The sequence below is a fragment of the Chrysochloris asiatica genome, unplaced genomic scaffold (genome assembly GCF_000296735.1).
Source record: "Chrysochloris asiatica unplaced genomic scaffold, ChrAsi1.0 scaffold00277, whole genome shotgun sequence".
Classification (NCBI taxonomy): Eukaryota; Metazoa; Chordata; class Mammalia; order Afrosoricida; family Chrysochloridae; genus Chrysochloris; species Chrysochloris asiatica.
In genome coordinates, this window is record NW_006408795.1 from 2,064,177 (window position 1) to 2,080,881 (window position 16,705).

Genomic DNA, 16,705 nt, shown 5'->3' on the forward strand with positions numbered 1-16,705 from the left:
CACATGGCACGTTTAAGGGCCAGGCACCGCAATGATTTGCCTAGCTTTTGAAAACTTTAACAGGCAATAAAGCCTACGATGGTTGATGGACGATTGCAAAATCGGTAACATCTATTAACTCCCCATTCCCCACGCCCGACAAGCAAAGCAGCAGAATGTCTCTGGGGTTTAAGCAGTTCCCTAAGTGTTAAACAGTTCTTAAAGGCTTCTCTGCTGTGGCTGGCTCATTGGTGCTCTTGCCGGTGGGGCCTCAATGGAGATGCAGATGACATCCCTCTTTCAGGTGGGTCTTCGGTGAATGCTGGCTCCCTCAGGCAAGCTCGCTCCAAAGATGGAGAAGTGGCTGTCCTCTCACTATAGGGTCGAATTAGTCAGGCTGGAATCCATACTGGAGAGCATTTGACCTGTAACATAGACTATAACTCTATCCCCTTGGTTAGTCACATAATAAAGAAACATTCCAGCATCCTAACATGATACCCCCCCATTCCAATCATGACTCAGTCCCTGTTGCCTTGGTTCTTGGGAGGAGAGCTGCTCTTCCTTGTTTGGAATATAAGCTCTGCTTTGGAGATTGAAAAGGAGCGATTAGTTATGGTAGTTGGTGGTTATATGCTGTGGAGTTGGTTCTGACTCATAGTGACCCTGTACAGGGTTTCCGAGGCTGTAAGTCTTTAAGGGAGCAGAAAGCCTCATCTTTCTCGTGCGGAACAGCTGGTAGTTTCAAACTGCTGACCTTGCAGTTCGCAGCCCGGTTCATAACCACTATGCTACCAGAGCTCCTTAATTAAGGCATGCAGCTAATGTTAACTGTAGCTGTTACTGTAAGATTACTCTTCAGGTTTTCTTTTACTTTGTCATTGTCATTGCTGTTATGTGCTGGCGAGTTGGTTTTGACTCATAAAGATCCTGTATAGGGTTTCTGAGACTCTACATCTTTACAGGAGCAGAGAGCCTCCTCGTTCAACTCCTAGGGAGCTGTTAGAAGTCCAATTAGAAGCCCACTTCTTATTCTACAGTGCCACCAGCTAAAACCTTTTGTACCTCTGTTTCTCAGTGCCTCCATCTCAAGATAGGTCAAAGAGCCCTGCAAGATGTTTTTGGGAGATGTGTTTTGTCAATGTGCTGGACTGATTTTGAACCACAGGGTCAGTGATTCAAGCTCCCCAGCTGCTCCTCAGAAACCGTATACAGGGTCATATGGGTCGGCACCAACTCAACGACACTTAACAAGGTTCTTCTCCAGTGAGTAGCATCCCTTATAATGGTTTAAAGTCAAGTGCTGTTGTTGTTCAGTGCTGTCAAGTCTGTTCTGTCACATAGTGACCCTGTCTATGTACCACAGAATGAAACACTGGGGGCTCCTCACATTGTCACTGTTTTTGAGGCCACTGTTGCAACTACTGTGTCAATATTCTCATTGATGGTCTTTCTCTTTTTCATTGACCCTCTACTTTACCAAACATAATATCAGTCCTGGCTTGAATGGTGTCCCCCCCACCCCCACCCCCAAATACGTGTCTACTTGACTGCGCCGTGATTCTCAGTGCTATGGCAATTCTGTAATGATGTAATGTAGCAGTTAGGGACTGATGTAATCATTCCCTTGATGTGATCAGACAATCTGTTATAAGAGGATTAGGGTGGGATGCAACATCCTTACCGCAATCCCAGACCTCATCGATTGGATTGTAAGGAGAGTTTCCCTGGAGTGTATTCTGCAATACTTTTTACAAGAGATAAAAATAGAAGCTGCTGAGAGATAGAAAGACCTCAGTGCCACCAAGGAAGAAGAGCCAGGAATGGAGTACTTCCATGGACCCATAGCTCCTATGGTGAGAAGCTCTTAGACAGAGGGGAAAGCCAGGATACAGGGAGACCTCCAAGGAAAACCAAGCTGACAGATGTTGAAATGAGACAGAGACCTTCCCCAAAAGCCAACGAGGAAGAAAGTCTTCTTCTAGAGCTGGCGCCTGGAATTTAGACTTTGTAGCCTCCTAAATTCATACTTCAGACATATTGTCAGGAGGGACCAGTCCCTGGAGAAGGATATAATATTTGGTAAGATGGAGGGTCAGAGACAAAGAGGAAGATCCCCAATGAGATGGATTGGTCAAGTGGCAGCATCGATGGACTCAAGCATGGCAACAGTAGTGAGGTTGGCCCAGGATCGGACAGTGTTTTATTTTACTGTGCATAAGGTCGCTATGGGTCAGTACCGACTCAATGGCATCTAATAACAACAACAAACTCCTGGTGTGGTGCTGTAGGATAAGCAGTTGACTGTAAGGTTGGATTGAATTGCAAGGTCGGCAGTTCAAACTTCCCAGCTGTTCCTCGGATACCCTACATTGGGTTGCTATGGTTGGGAACCGACTCCACGGCACTTAACAACAACAAAAACTGTGATAGAAGAAGTCTGTTTGTTAAAGCTGTATTTATTTTATAGCAGTACCTGATAACTAAGGCAATGTCCTTCTTCAAGGACTGGTCCCTCCTCATAACACGTCCAAAGCATGTGACCCCAAATCTCACCATCCTCACATCTAAGGAGTGTTCTGGTTACATTCCTTCCAAGATCTATGTTTCTTTTGGCAGCCCATGATAAAGTCTTTATTCTTTGGCAACACCATAAATCAAAGGCGCCATTTCTTCTTAACTCTTCCTTATTCACCATTCAGTCCAGCTTTCACATGCAGATGAGGCTATTTTTCAAATGAGGCTTAGGTCAGGTGCACCATAGTCTTCCAAGTGACATCTTTGCTTTTTAACATTTAAAAGAGGTCTTTTGTAGCAAGTTTATACAATGCATTTGATTTTTTGACTGCTGCTTTCATGGGTGCTGATTTTTTAAAAAATCTAAGTAAAATGAAATCCTTGACAATTTCAATTTTTTCTTTGTTTATCACGATGTTTCTTATTGGTCCACTTGAGAGGATTTTTTGTTTTCTTTATATTAAGGTTTAATTCAGTCAGAGGACTGCAGTCTTTGATTTTCATCCAAGTTTGTTGGTGTTGTTAAGTGCCTTTGAGTCGGTTCTGACTCCTAGCGACCTTGTGTAGGATTTCTGAGGAGCAGCTGGTGGGTTTGAACTACAGACCTTGTGGTTCACAGTCCAGTGCTGATTCTATAGCACCACACCAAGAGTCCTTCATCAAAGTACTTCCCCAAAATTTCCTCTAATTTTTTTTGTCCCACCCTCTAATGTTTTTAGCTCATTTGATCCTCAATTAAGGAAGCCTCTCTGGTGGGTTCGATAGTTACTATTGCTTCTTATGTATAAGAAGGCACATGGGCCCTGGAACTTAGTCTAGGTCCCTCAGTTGCATGGTAGCCTATTTAGGTCCCTGAGGCTTTTCCACTCCCATACAAGGACTAAAGACATATATACAAGGACTTCAGACATATATTCTAAAGAATTAAAAATCTACATACATTTTTAAGGAAAAGCAAAATCCTTAAAGAAAGGTCATGCTTACAGTGGCATGTTTTTACTTCCATCTCCAAATCCCTGGTAGAACAGCTAGAAAACGTTAACAGTTCTACCTGGCCATCCTCTGCCTCACAGCTTGTGGATGGAAGCCTTCTCTTTTGTACTGACCAGGCTAAGAAAAGTGGCCAGGGAAAAGAATCTTGCATGTGTGTTGGTTCCTCAGGAGGCCATACTTTTTTGCATGTCCAGAAAATAAATGACTCAACAACCTCTATGCTCTGAAAGGTGACAAACACGAGAGCCCCATGGGCAGCTTTCCAATGTTTCCTTCTGTCAGTCTAATAGGGACTGACCTTGCTGTCCCTGCTCACTGCTTGTCTCCCACCACTTGGCCTCCTGGTTCCCTGATACATTGTACCCAATGCAGTTCTGCTCAACCAAGTCTCCCTGCATGCTGTACTTCCACCACATATTTGTGAAAAAGTCCGGATTGGCTTTAACTTTCCATATATTCAATCTCAAGTCCCGAAAAGCTCTGCCCACATGCATCTCTCTTCACAGAGGCACCTAAGTCCCATTTCCTTTCAATAAGTGTCTGACAATGTCACTCCTCTATGCTCCTCATACTTATTCCTCTCTTCAGTCACATACCCGCTCTCTTTCCCTCTCTCCCTTCCTTTTCCCTTTCCTCCTCCCTCCCTCCCTCCCTCTCTCTCTTCTCTTTCTTCATAGCTTCCCTTCCTGCCTCTCTACCTGTATCTAGGAGAGGTTGACAACATAGATTCTGGACCCAGACTTTCAAGATATGGGTCCCATCCTTACAACCAATGAGGACTGTGTAAATTTCATGTAGTGCTGTCCAAACCCCAGTTTTTTCATGTTTCAAATGAGAACAGTAAAAGTACCTAGTTCATAGAGTTATCTTAGGGATAAAATGGATTAATAGACTTAAAGAGCAGTATGTGGGATGTAATTGGCATTTAGTAAGTAATAGCTATTACTTTTGTTATTTTTCGTGACTCTCCTACTAACCCAGCCAGGTAAGATGTGATTTAGGTGTAGGAGACATGTCTTACATTGTTTTCTTCTTGTGATACTTTACCCAGTGACCTCCATGTAGAACATACTTATAAATGTCAGAGAATGCAGTGCACATGCTGAATTTACCACTAATGCTCTGCGGTGAAGACCAGAGTGACTGCTTCAGGGGGAAGGAGTCTGGGCTGATGAGTGTGTGAGGCTCTTAGGACCGCCAGTGGATGAAGACTACCTTTCTTTATGAATGAGGAGAGGATGCTTATCTGCTACTTTATGTTAAACAAGCAAACTAAGATGTTGTCAATGGTGTCTAAGGGTTATGTTCTTATATTTTTCTTTTAAGAGATTTAAGATTATTCTACAGGTTTTTATTTTTGCATTTCATTCAGTACTTGATACCTTTGGTTTTAAGATTTGGAAATGGCAAACTCATAACTCTAGAGAGAGAGAAAAGGTCTGTTTGGGAAGAGGACACAAAATAAAATACAGAGTTTCTTCTTTCAGAAAGCTTAGAGTTTCATTCAGTGCTGTTCACATTTAAAAAATTGATGTCCCCTTCTGATAAAGCTGAATATTCTTAATCTTCCCCTGCTATGTTCTATGTCCCTTCATCTCTCTTCTGAGAATCGCTGATCATCAAATAGAAGATTTTTATAACATGAGTTCATTGAAATTTACGTTTTGAAATTAGTATTGTGAAAATATTGTGTTAAAATATCCAAATATAATTTTGAATACCTCTTTGAAGTAACATGAGTCCCACCCACCGCAACATTACAGAGAGCCAGATATTTTCTGTAAGGCCTGCTTCTTGCTGTCCCAGTGGAGACTTGCTAGTCTAGTTGAGGAGTACGAATTGATAAATAGTATCTGTAAAAGAAGGAGTCCTGGTGGTGCAGTGGACTAAGCAGACTATTAACCAGAACATCAGCTGTTCAAATCCACCAGCTGCTCAGCAGGAGAGACATGAGACACTCTGTTTCCATAAGAATTTACAGCCTTGGAAACACTAGAGAGCAGTTCTCCTCTGCCCTTATAGGGTCACTATGCGTCAGAATAGACTAAGGTAGTGATTTTTTTAGAGCTGTTAAAGGGGTTTCTGACCCCTCTGTCAGTACATGTTGCTGTGATGCTGGATGGTATGCCACCAGTATTTCAAATACCAGCAGGGTCGCCCGGAGTGGACACTTGAAGTAGAGCTTCCAGACTAAGACGTAATGAAATGGAATATGAAATGTATCCTGCAGAAGGAAGCTAGAAAAATTGATGTTTGAACTGTGATGTTGGTGAAGAATATTGAGTATACTGTGGACAACCAGAAGAACAGACAAATTAATCTTAGAATAAATACCGCTAGAATGCTCTTTAGATACAAGCATGGCAACAATTCGACTAGCTTAGTTTCGACAAGTTGTCAGTAAAGACCAATTTCAGGGAAGGACATTGTGTTTCCTAAAGTAGAAGATTATCAGACATGAGGCAGATACTTCAAGAGATGAATTGACGCAATAGCATGACAATGGGCTCAAATATACCAGTGACCGTGAAGATAGTGCAGGATTAGGCAATGAATGTTTCATTCTATTGTATATATGCAGAAGGCGTCCATGAGTTAGAATAGCAATCCATTCAAACCAGAATGCACAAACCACAGAGAAGCAAAGTCATAATGGAGAATGGAACCCATGAAGGGAATAATGCACATCGAGTAAGCGAGTAATTGGTGTTGGGTGGCACTCTTTATGGGAGACTTCTAGTAGCAGTAAAATTTTCAGCAATGCCTTGAAAGACAAAAGAAATATTAGTGACCCAGGGTATGTATGAGGGGGCTTCGGAAAGTTTGTAGGAAAATTCCATTATCATTATTATTTTTACAGTTTTTAGTTGTATATTGAGTGAAAGTTTACAGGGCAGATCATCAGTTGTATTAAACAAATCATATACTTTGTTTCATTACAATGGTTATAATCCCCTCCATGTATCATCAGTTAACAGTATTTCTCTCTATTCATTTTAGCTCTTTTTTTTTTAAACACTCAGGCATATGTAATAACTTAAACTACCAAAGAGCACATTCTGCAAGTCTGCCTCCTGGCTGCCAACTCTCAGTCCCTCTCTTTCCATGAATCTTGAGTCCTCAGCTGCTCCCTCTCTCCATGTCCCCATCTCTGCCTCCATCTCGGTGTTGTTGCTTCTCTGGATATAAGGTCCTCCATTCTGCTTATACACGTCTCCCTTGATGGTCCTAGGGTCCTCTGTTTCTGGACTGTAATATTAGCGACTCCCTGTTTTTGTTACAAAACTTCTACCTTTACAAGTGTGACAGTCACAATTAATCATAATTAACAGTTACTCACTATTGAATCATAAGACTCTTATCCCCATCTCTTTTCACCAGACCCATCTAGACAAGATTAAAACTATTCAGTGAGGACTCTACCTTCCCCCACATGGTCTTAAACTAAACTCCCCCTCGAAACCTTGTAAGCCAGCCACTTCATGCCTTTATCACCCCCTCATTTTAGGAACCCAATGTCTAAGTTGCCCTTCCCTATCTATCCTGTATACAGAGGGGTAGGTCTGATGCTTGATGTGAAGACTCCTTCCCTCTCAGTTGGTATTTTGAGCTACTACATAAGAATAGGTAAAGTTGATCAAATTGTAGCAATTTACATTAGTTTCCTTTATCTTCCTGTAGTCGAGTTCTGATCATCAAGCCATTGAGGCTAGGTCCAGTGGGTACAGAGCCAAGCTGTTTTATTGTAACCCAGTTTTAAGTCTGGAACTAAGTCTTCACTTAGGATTTTTATCATGGTTGTGAAGATCCATATGTGATGATCCAATATGGTGGCTGAATGGCAGGCCCTGGAAGTTTTGGCAACCCCAGTTACCTTTCAGATTTGATGCATGTGAACTGGAGACTAGGCCTTGTGCTTTGCCATGCTTGTGTTGGTGGAGGCAACCTGCATTAAGGGACTTGAATGATTGTGAGTTTCTGGGATTCTGCTACAAGCTACTGCATTGTCCCTAAACTTACTTGGGGGTCTCCTGAAGTGTGGATAAAGATCTACTCTTGAATGTCAAAGTCATGCCTCAGAGTTACAACTTTCCCAGGGGAGATTTTTGACTAGTCTCTCCTTTCATTTATTACTGTAAACTAATAGGTGGAGCTATGTCCCATCCTTCAAAGATCCAACAAATAATTGTTGATGGAACAATATGGTTTAATAACATGTTCAAAGATTCCTTCAAAGGTCAGACAGCCGAGGGAGGACAGGAGCTTTTCTGATGGCCACTATGCTAATGTAACATTCCTAGGAAAGAGGGGATATCATTAAAGTGCCCGTATATTTCCAATGTGAATCAATGGTTCTACTTGACACATTAAAAGACAACAGTGGAATAATGCATCGGACCACAAGGGTAGTTTGAACCTCAAGGTCAATGTTCAACTCACCAGCCACTCCTTGGCAACCCTATATAGGGATGCTATAAGTAGGTACTGACTCGGCACTTTACATTAACAACAATAAATGTGGAGAGGCATTGGTCTTTATGCACATGGTTTCTTCTCTTAGTAGCATATCTTAGAGCACTTCCTATAACAAGCCTCTACCATGAACCTCAGCACAAATTCTTTTTTTTATTCTTAGTGAGGTAACTAATACGTAAACAAACGTTTAGTGTTTAACATACATTTAGTGTTTAACCATTTTTTGACGTACATGCATCACTCTGAACAGAAACTCAGTACCCCTCTAGTAATAACTCCCTTTTCCATCTCTTCCTCCATACAACTGAACAGAAAACTTTAAAGATCAGATGCAGAAGATAACATCAAATATCATAATGAAATGTGCAGAGACTTGGAGTTAGAAAACCAAAAGCAAAGAACACACTCAGCATTTCTCAAGCTGAGGGAATTGAAGAAAAAAATTTAAGCCTGAACTTGGAATATTGAAGGATTCTATATTGAATGACACAGAAAGAATCAAAAGAAGATGGAAGGAATACACAGAATCACTCTACCAAAAAGAAATGGTCAATAGCCAATCATTTCAAGAGGTTGCATTCATTAAGAGTCAAAGGTACTGAAGGAAGAAGTCCAAGCTGCACTGAAGATATTGGCAAAAAACAAGGCTTTAGGAAATGATGGGAAACAAGGAAGGAGATACTTGACTTGGCTTTGTGTTATTTGAACAAGTTATTCTGGAAGGTGGATGAAGTGTTGACATGGAATTGGCCAGTTATTATACATAATTTCTAAGTGATACACTCATGGTGCACATACACAGATACATGTATTTGTGAATTTGTTTCTTACACTTGATGTCACATTTAGTTCATGACAGAGTGTCCACTGTTGATTCTCCTTCCTTTGTGATACAGTTAGACTGGCTTATACAAGACAAAGAAGGCTGCCATTGCAGGCTGCTCCAGGGAACTTCTACCCCAAAACTACTTGGACCATTGTGAGCTAGCTTAAACTGTGGTTTGATTCTTGAATATTACTGGCAGGAGCACAGAGCAGACTGATGACAGAAATGATATACAAGACTTCCTTGTAATATGTCCTGGAAGAATGCCCTTGATCATGGCCATGTTATGTGATAAAAGTCAATCAGGAGATAGAAGAGTTTCCTATGCAAAGAGCTAGCTAGCTTGGTTTCTTTTCATATAGTTGTTTGTTTGTTTGTGTTTTTGATACTTTTAATTGTGAATGGAGTGAAGGTTTACAAAGGAGATCATCAGTTTTACATTCATCACATCATACATTTTGTTTCATTGCAATCAGTATAATCCCCTCCATGCATATTCAGTTATCTCCCTTCCTCCCTGTGGTTCCTATTTGCATTCCACCCACTTTCCCAACCCTTCTCAACTTTGTCCTTAGGTAAGTGTTGCCCTTTTGATCTTGAATGGTTGACCAGTCCATGGTGAGCATACCTAACTAGTGTTGTTGTCCCCTCTTATACCTATCTACTGATTGGCTGAAAATCAGGCCGTGAAAGTGAGTTCTGTTCCAAAAGAGAAGCATGGCTGAGGACCATAGTCTTGGGTTCCTCCAGCCACTTTCTGACTGGTAAACTTGGTCTTTTTTTAAAAAAATGATTTTGAGTTTTGTATAGCAGTTTCTCCCATTCTACTGGGGACCTTCTAATGTGATCCCATTCAGAGCAGTGGAAGTGGTAGCCGGGCATCATCTAGTTCTGGTCTCAGAGGCATGGAGACTGATGTTCACATGTTCCATTTAGTCTGTGGGACTAGTTGATTCCAAGCATCTTCAATTCTCATCACTCTTCTCTCTTCTATACATGGCGAGACCAATAGCTGTACCTTACGTGATAGCTCATTTTCCTATAGGTTTTGCTTGTTAACTGCTCTGTGGCTGTTGTTCAGTTGAATAGTAGGCTAAGAATTACTGAGATTTGAAGAATTAAACAAGTCGTGTTTAATTTTTTTTTAGAAGTATAATGGCAAGATCAATTATTTTTGTATTTGTTATTATTTTTTAAGTAAAATCTTTTAAAAAATGAGTGGAAACCCCATTAAATTCCCAAACAAAAGCACCTGGATGATGAAAAGGATTCCTGGGTGTATTGGTAATGTGCATGAATAAAATTTCTTATGTTGGAAATGAATGTTCTGACTTAAAGATAATAGGAACTTCTACTTCATGATAGTGAGACACCCAGTTTTGTTTTTTTACACTGAATAGAAGAGTTAATGTTTAAATAGAAGCAGAAGGGTCTATGTCAGAAGAACATTTTTTATGTATACAGTAGGTCTGCTGAACAAATATTTGTAAGACACAGTTTAAAATCTGTGTCTTACAAATACTTTTAAGTGTGTAATATATTGTATTTTTTTTTTTTTTTGGCACTAACTAAAACACCCAAGAAAAATGCCTCACAAATCTGTAAATACTTTAGGTGCTGTCTGGAGTCTTGATGTGGCATTGTAGGATAAGCACAGGACCACAAGGTTAGTTTAAGCTACAAGGTTGGTAGCTGAAACCCACCAGACGCTCCTCAGAAACCCTATACAGGGTTGCTATGAGTTGGAACCATCTCGTCGGCACTTAACAACAATGGACTGTCTGTTGGGGAGCTGGTCATGCTGTATGTAGGACTGCAAACTGCAAGATCAGTCATTCAAACCCGCCAGCCATTCTTCAGGAAAAAGATGAGGCTTTGTGCTCCTGTAAAGTTTTACAGTCTTGGAAACCTTGTACAGTCACTAAGAGTTGGAACTGACTCAAAGCACCAACAACAAACACTGAGCATGTACTGTGTGGCAGACATGAATGTCCACCTTCTTTGTGTGTGTGTTGGACTTTTCATTGTGAATTTGGTGAAGGTTTACAGAGCAGACCATCAGTCTTACATTCAACAAATCATACACACTGTTTCATTTCATTGATTGCAATCATCACAGTGTAACTGCCCCTTCCTCCCTGTGTTTCTTTTTTCCATTCCTCCTTTCCCAATCCTTCTGAACTTTGTCTTTCTTTGAGGAAACGCTGCTCTTTTAATATCAAATGGTTGCCCATTCTTTGGTGTACATACCTCACTAGTGTTGTTGTTTCCCTATAGACCTATCTATCACTTGGCTGAAAATTCAGCCCAAGGAGTGAGTTCAATTCCAGACCTGCAAGACCTTCAGTCTTGATGTGGGTATCTGAGCAGCAGATGTTGAGTTGATTATTTTTCTGAGACAAATTCATGTGGAGAAATGATACTTAGGGCTAGAAGCAGCATGAATCAAACCTCTGCATAGCCATGCCCTTGAAAATCTGAGGTTTCTACCAAGCTTCTTTGGGGATAGTAGTGGTTTAGAACCTTTCACATGGGAGACTAGGGTTTGATTCCATCTCTCTGTTAGCTTAGGTGTTTCTGTGATGCTGAACAGGTTTCAACGAAGCTTCTAGCATAAGACAAACTACTTCTGAAAATCAGCCAGTGAGAACCCTATGGACTGCAACCATCAGATCCACAACTGATTATGGGAATGGCTTAGGACTGGGCAAAGTTTTGGTCAGTTGTGTTTGGGGCAGCCATGAGATGAGGTCACTTGAATGCAGCTACCAACAATAACCAAGCTTCTCAGTATATCCCTTCCCTTCACATCTTGCCTAAAGAACACTGCCATAATATATAGTAGCCATGGAATCGCTTTTCCATGTTTTGAGACTTGTTGGAAAGTAGTAGGAGTTGGCAGAGCTTCCGTGAGTGTGGGGTGGTGGTGCCTGGGGGACTAGCAGGAAGAACTTGGAGTAGGGAAGAAGTGCTTGGTTCTTCTACTGATGGAGATTTAAATGCTGGCAGAAGAGAGGAGTCGATGAGTTCTGCCCAGAACAATCTATCTTCCTGATTCTGCTTTTGGAAAAGGATTGTTGTTGTTGTTAAGTGCCACCAAGTCGATTCTGACCCAAGGAGCAGCTGGTGACCTTGAAGCACTGACCTTGTAGTTCACAGGACTTTGCAATCTGAAGCAGTAGCCCACAGCGCCACACCAGGACTCTGGAAGCTATTAATTAGAATGTAAAATTGACTCTTAAAATCAAGGATTGAGAGAAGGGCATAAAGAACCTTGGGGTATAACCAAATATATTCACTTTACATTTACCCACTAAGGTCACTTATGCATTTAACATATAAAGTTGAGTTTTTTCTACTAGTAGTGCAAAGCTGAAATAGGCTATTGTCTACAAGCAGAGTTTTGAATATTTATGTCTATTAAGTATCTCCTGGCACTTACTGTATTTGCAATTAAGCTTCACACATAAATATAATGTGTTTTTGGCTAATGTGGTACTTAATTTAAGATCCGAGTTTGCATCTGCATGCCCCAAAGTACAAACATTGTCATTTCAAATGTTCTAACATTTTGGCAGGAATTTTGTTTTTTTTTTTCTTCCTCTTAAATGATGCAGTAATATCCACTTTTGTTGTTTCATCAATATGCCAGGGTTTTTTGTTTTTTTTTTAGTTGCCATAAGAAATGAAATAAAATCCTCTAAGTTCTGTGGGAGAAAGATGAGGCTTTCAGTTCCCATAAAAAGATGCAGTTGTTCGAACACAACATGGGAGCACTGAATGTTTTAAAATTAAAAAACGTTTGTGACAAGGTTGTATTTTTTCACCATACTTATTCAACCTGTATGCTGAGCAAATAATCTGAGAAGCTGGGTTCTATGAAGAAAAACGTGGCATCAGGATTGGAGAAAGACTCATTAACAACCTGCAATATGCAGATGATACAACCTTGCTTGCTGAAAGTGAAGAGGACTTAAAACATTTACTGATGAAGATCAAAGAGCACAGCCTTCGGTATGGATTACATCTCAATGTAAAGAAAACAAATATCCTCACCACTGGACCAATAAACAACATTCTTATCAATGGAGAAAAGATTGAAGTTGTCAAGGACTTCATTCTTCTTGGATCAACTATCAACACTCACGGAAGCAGCAGCCAAGAGATCAGTCGACGTATTGCATTAGGCAAATCTGCTGCACAAGAACTTTCTAAAGTGTTGAAGAACAAAGATGTAAGCTTGAGGACTAAGGTGGGCCTGACCCAAGCCATGGTATTTTCAGTGATCTCATATGCATGCGAAAGCTGGATAGTGAATAAGGAAGACCCCATAGAAGAATTGATGCTCTTGAGTTACGGTGTTGGAGGTGAGTATTGAAGGTGCCATCGGCTGCCAAAAGAACCAACAGATCCATTTTAGAAGAAGTACAGCCAGAGTGCTCCTTGGAGGCCAAGATGGCCAAACTTCGTCCCTCATACTTCGGACATGTTGTCAGGAGGGGACCAGTCACTGGAGAAGGAAATCATGTTTGGTAAGGTGGAGGGTCAGAGAAAAAGAGGAAGACCCTGAGATGGATTGGCCAAGTGGCAGCATTGATAGACTCAAGCGTGGCAACAGTAGTGAGGTTGACCCAGGATGGGGCAGTGCTTCGTTCTGCTGTGCATAAGGTCGCTAAGGGTCGGTACCAACTCGATGGCACCTAACAACAACAAAGATTTATAGTCTTGGAAAGCTGTACAGGGTCACTATGAGTCGGAACGAACTCCACGGCACATAACCACCACCACCACCAAGTTCTCAAAAAAGGCTTAAACTTTTAGAAGGTTTTATAAAATTAAACTAATAAAGAGAACAATGGTATCATGTAGGGGAAAAAATGTACTAGAAAGATTGGTAGTAGACCAAATTGACAAGCTGGACAAGTTAATGCTGTTCTTCCCCCAGCTGTTGTATCCCTGCATTATGAGTGTCCCTGCCACACTGGATTGCTGGGGATACAGCATTGTGCTGGAGCCCAAGTAAACACCCAGTGAAAACCAGTTGATTCCCATTCATGGCAACCCATGTATATCAGAGTAAAATTGTGAGTGTTCAGATTTTCAAGGCCTGATTTTCTGAGCAGATTGCCAGGTCTTTCTTCTGAGGTGCCTCTAGTAAACTCAAACTTCCAACCTTTGAATTAACAGTGGAGCACTTTAACATTTTGTACCACTCAGTGACTCTAACCACCTAGCACATACTAGCTGTTGCTGTTAATAGTTAGCTTAATGCCCCATTGGCTAACGCTTACCTCATCTTATAAGTCCCTTAATTTCTTTGGACCTAACTTTTCTTAGGTGAAAAGTGAATGGATTGAAGAAGATTATCAGTTTTCAGGCAGAAAATCTTTTCTTCAAATGAAAGCTGAGAGAAGTAGTCATTAAGAAAACCACTTGGCAAGATAATATTTTGAAGCTGAGGATTTTTAATAGCACTTTCTTATGCCTTTCCCCCAATTCTGTCCATGATTTTGGTGTCTCAGAGAAAATGGAAGTGCAGCTAGAAGAGGGAACTTGAGAAGACTCAGAACCACAGCTCCTCCCCACAGTGTGTCTGCCTCAGAGTGCTCTCTGATAGGTTTAGCCTGCTTCAGAGGTGAGGAATCAGTTGCAGGTGGTTTTTAGCCATGGTCTGGCACTTTTGTATGCTGGAGTTCCACAACAATAAATTGAAAAGGAACATTTCTATACAAACAGAAACTAAAGACATAGATGTGTTATTGGCTTATCAACATTGTAAGCAATAGAATTAAAAAATCTTTTACATCATTATTTGACATGCTAAGGACAAAATTTAATACTTGAAGAAGAAGTTTTCAGGGTCTTGGATAGAGTGAAGGTATAATTATTTGACTTGAGCATGTAATCAAATGGCAGGAGGCCTAAATTCAGCTTTTGTGTTTGTAGCTAAATTTAAAAATGCCTCTGGGCAAATTCGTTCTTTGTGCTTTAGTTTATGCTAAGCTATAAGTGACACATTGTAGCATGAAAACACCAGGTGCAGAGCCACCATATATATAGTTATTTTATGTCCCCAGATAAGAAATCTGTAGGAAATAAATATAAGGGTGCAGTTTTTTTTTTTTTTTAAATTTAATCATAACCAAAAATACACATCCAGTTTTAGTATTTTTAAGATTATCTATGCTGGAAAAATACACTTTTGTCTCTTAATATATTTTAGGGATCTTATTTGATAAATATATAGATAAATGCTAGTAACTAGTTTATTGGGGACAGTCGTGACTTGGTGGTAGAATTCTTACATTCCATGTAGGAGACCCACGTTTGATTTCTGGCCAGTGCACTTCAGATACATCGGAAACTTGCATGTTGCTATGATGCTGAACTGGTTTCAATGGAACTTCCAGACATGACAGACTAGGAAGAAAGTCCTGGCGATCTGTTTCAAAATATCAGCCATGAACACCCTGTAGATCATAATGGACCGATCTGAAACTGATCGTGGATATAGTACAGGACTGGACAGCATTTTGTTCTATTGGGAGTGGGGTCACCATGATTTGGGGGCCAACTAACTCCAACAGAGTAGTATAATAATTGTGGTTGATTGTTTTGTTGATTAGTCCTATTGAATTGATTTCAGATTTACAGTGACACTGTATAGGATTTTCACTGAAGGATTTGAACCACTGATGTTGCAGCTCAAACCGTCTTTTTGGTCCAGTGCTTATCCTACAGCACCACACCAGGATTCCTGTATATTCATTGGAAGTTTGTAATAAGGCAGTGCTTGGTTTATAAAGTAAGTTAGACTGCTTTACTTCACAAATCCATCTAACAAACCATAGTTTTGCTTCTACCTTCAAAACCAGATAAGCAAATCCACTGTCAAGGAGTCGATTCCAACTCACAGAAACCCTATCTACACAGGGTTTCCAAGACTGTAAATCTTTATGGGACTAGACACACTACTGGTAGGTTTAAACCTCCAACCTTACAGTTAGCAACCCAATGCCTTCCCCACATCACTGCCTTTGCTTCATTTATCCTCAATTCCAGGCAAGTGCAGTGTGTATGAATGAGGCTTCGCTGTTTCCTTTACCTGTCTCCTTTCCCCCTTCAAATAGTCTTTTTCTTTTTTGAGTCTCAGCTGTGGCAAGCTTTAGCAAGTATTTTGATATCCTTAAAAGGATTAAGCTGATATTCATGACTTGGAGGAATTAGAGCCAGATTTTGCACAGAGTTTGTGAAATGGCAAGCAGATGGCTGTGAAATGTGAATATTTACTACTGGGAACTGCAGCACGTTGTTCTGTCACCGTGATGGACCATATGCGTCATGCACCTTGCTCAGGGGACGGAAGCCCTGTTTGTGGAAGTGATTTTCATATCAAGTCCATGACAGACAGGAGAAGGGCAAGCAGATCGTTGGGTGGTAGTCTCTCCTACAGAACTGGGCAGATAGCCAGGCTGAGTAACTGTTGCTTTGCTAGCATTTTGACTTTAATTTTAGAGAAAATCTGTGTATAGTGTTTCTGGATAGGTCATAAGCCGGGACAGTAAATGCTATTGCAACCCAGATTTCTCAAATGATGGTGCCAACCACAAGCTAACGGTCTACTTATTTCATAGCCGTATGTAAGAGCAACGGGCCCTAGAGGAGCCCGTGAATTTGGATGTCACTTTGGTATTTATAACAAAAAATTAGCTAATGTTTTCAAAAAGGATGTCAGAGAAACTCATTAAGAACTCAGTATTTGGCAGGCATATTAACAGGATTCTTTACTTAGATATTTTTTGGAAGGTAGAGTAACCACAGGGCTTATGATTAGATGTGGATTTAACCCCAGCTGTGCAACCTCAATCAGATTGCTGAATCTTTTGAATTCTGTTTCCTCTTCTGTATAAAGGA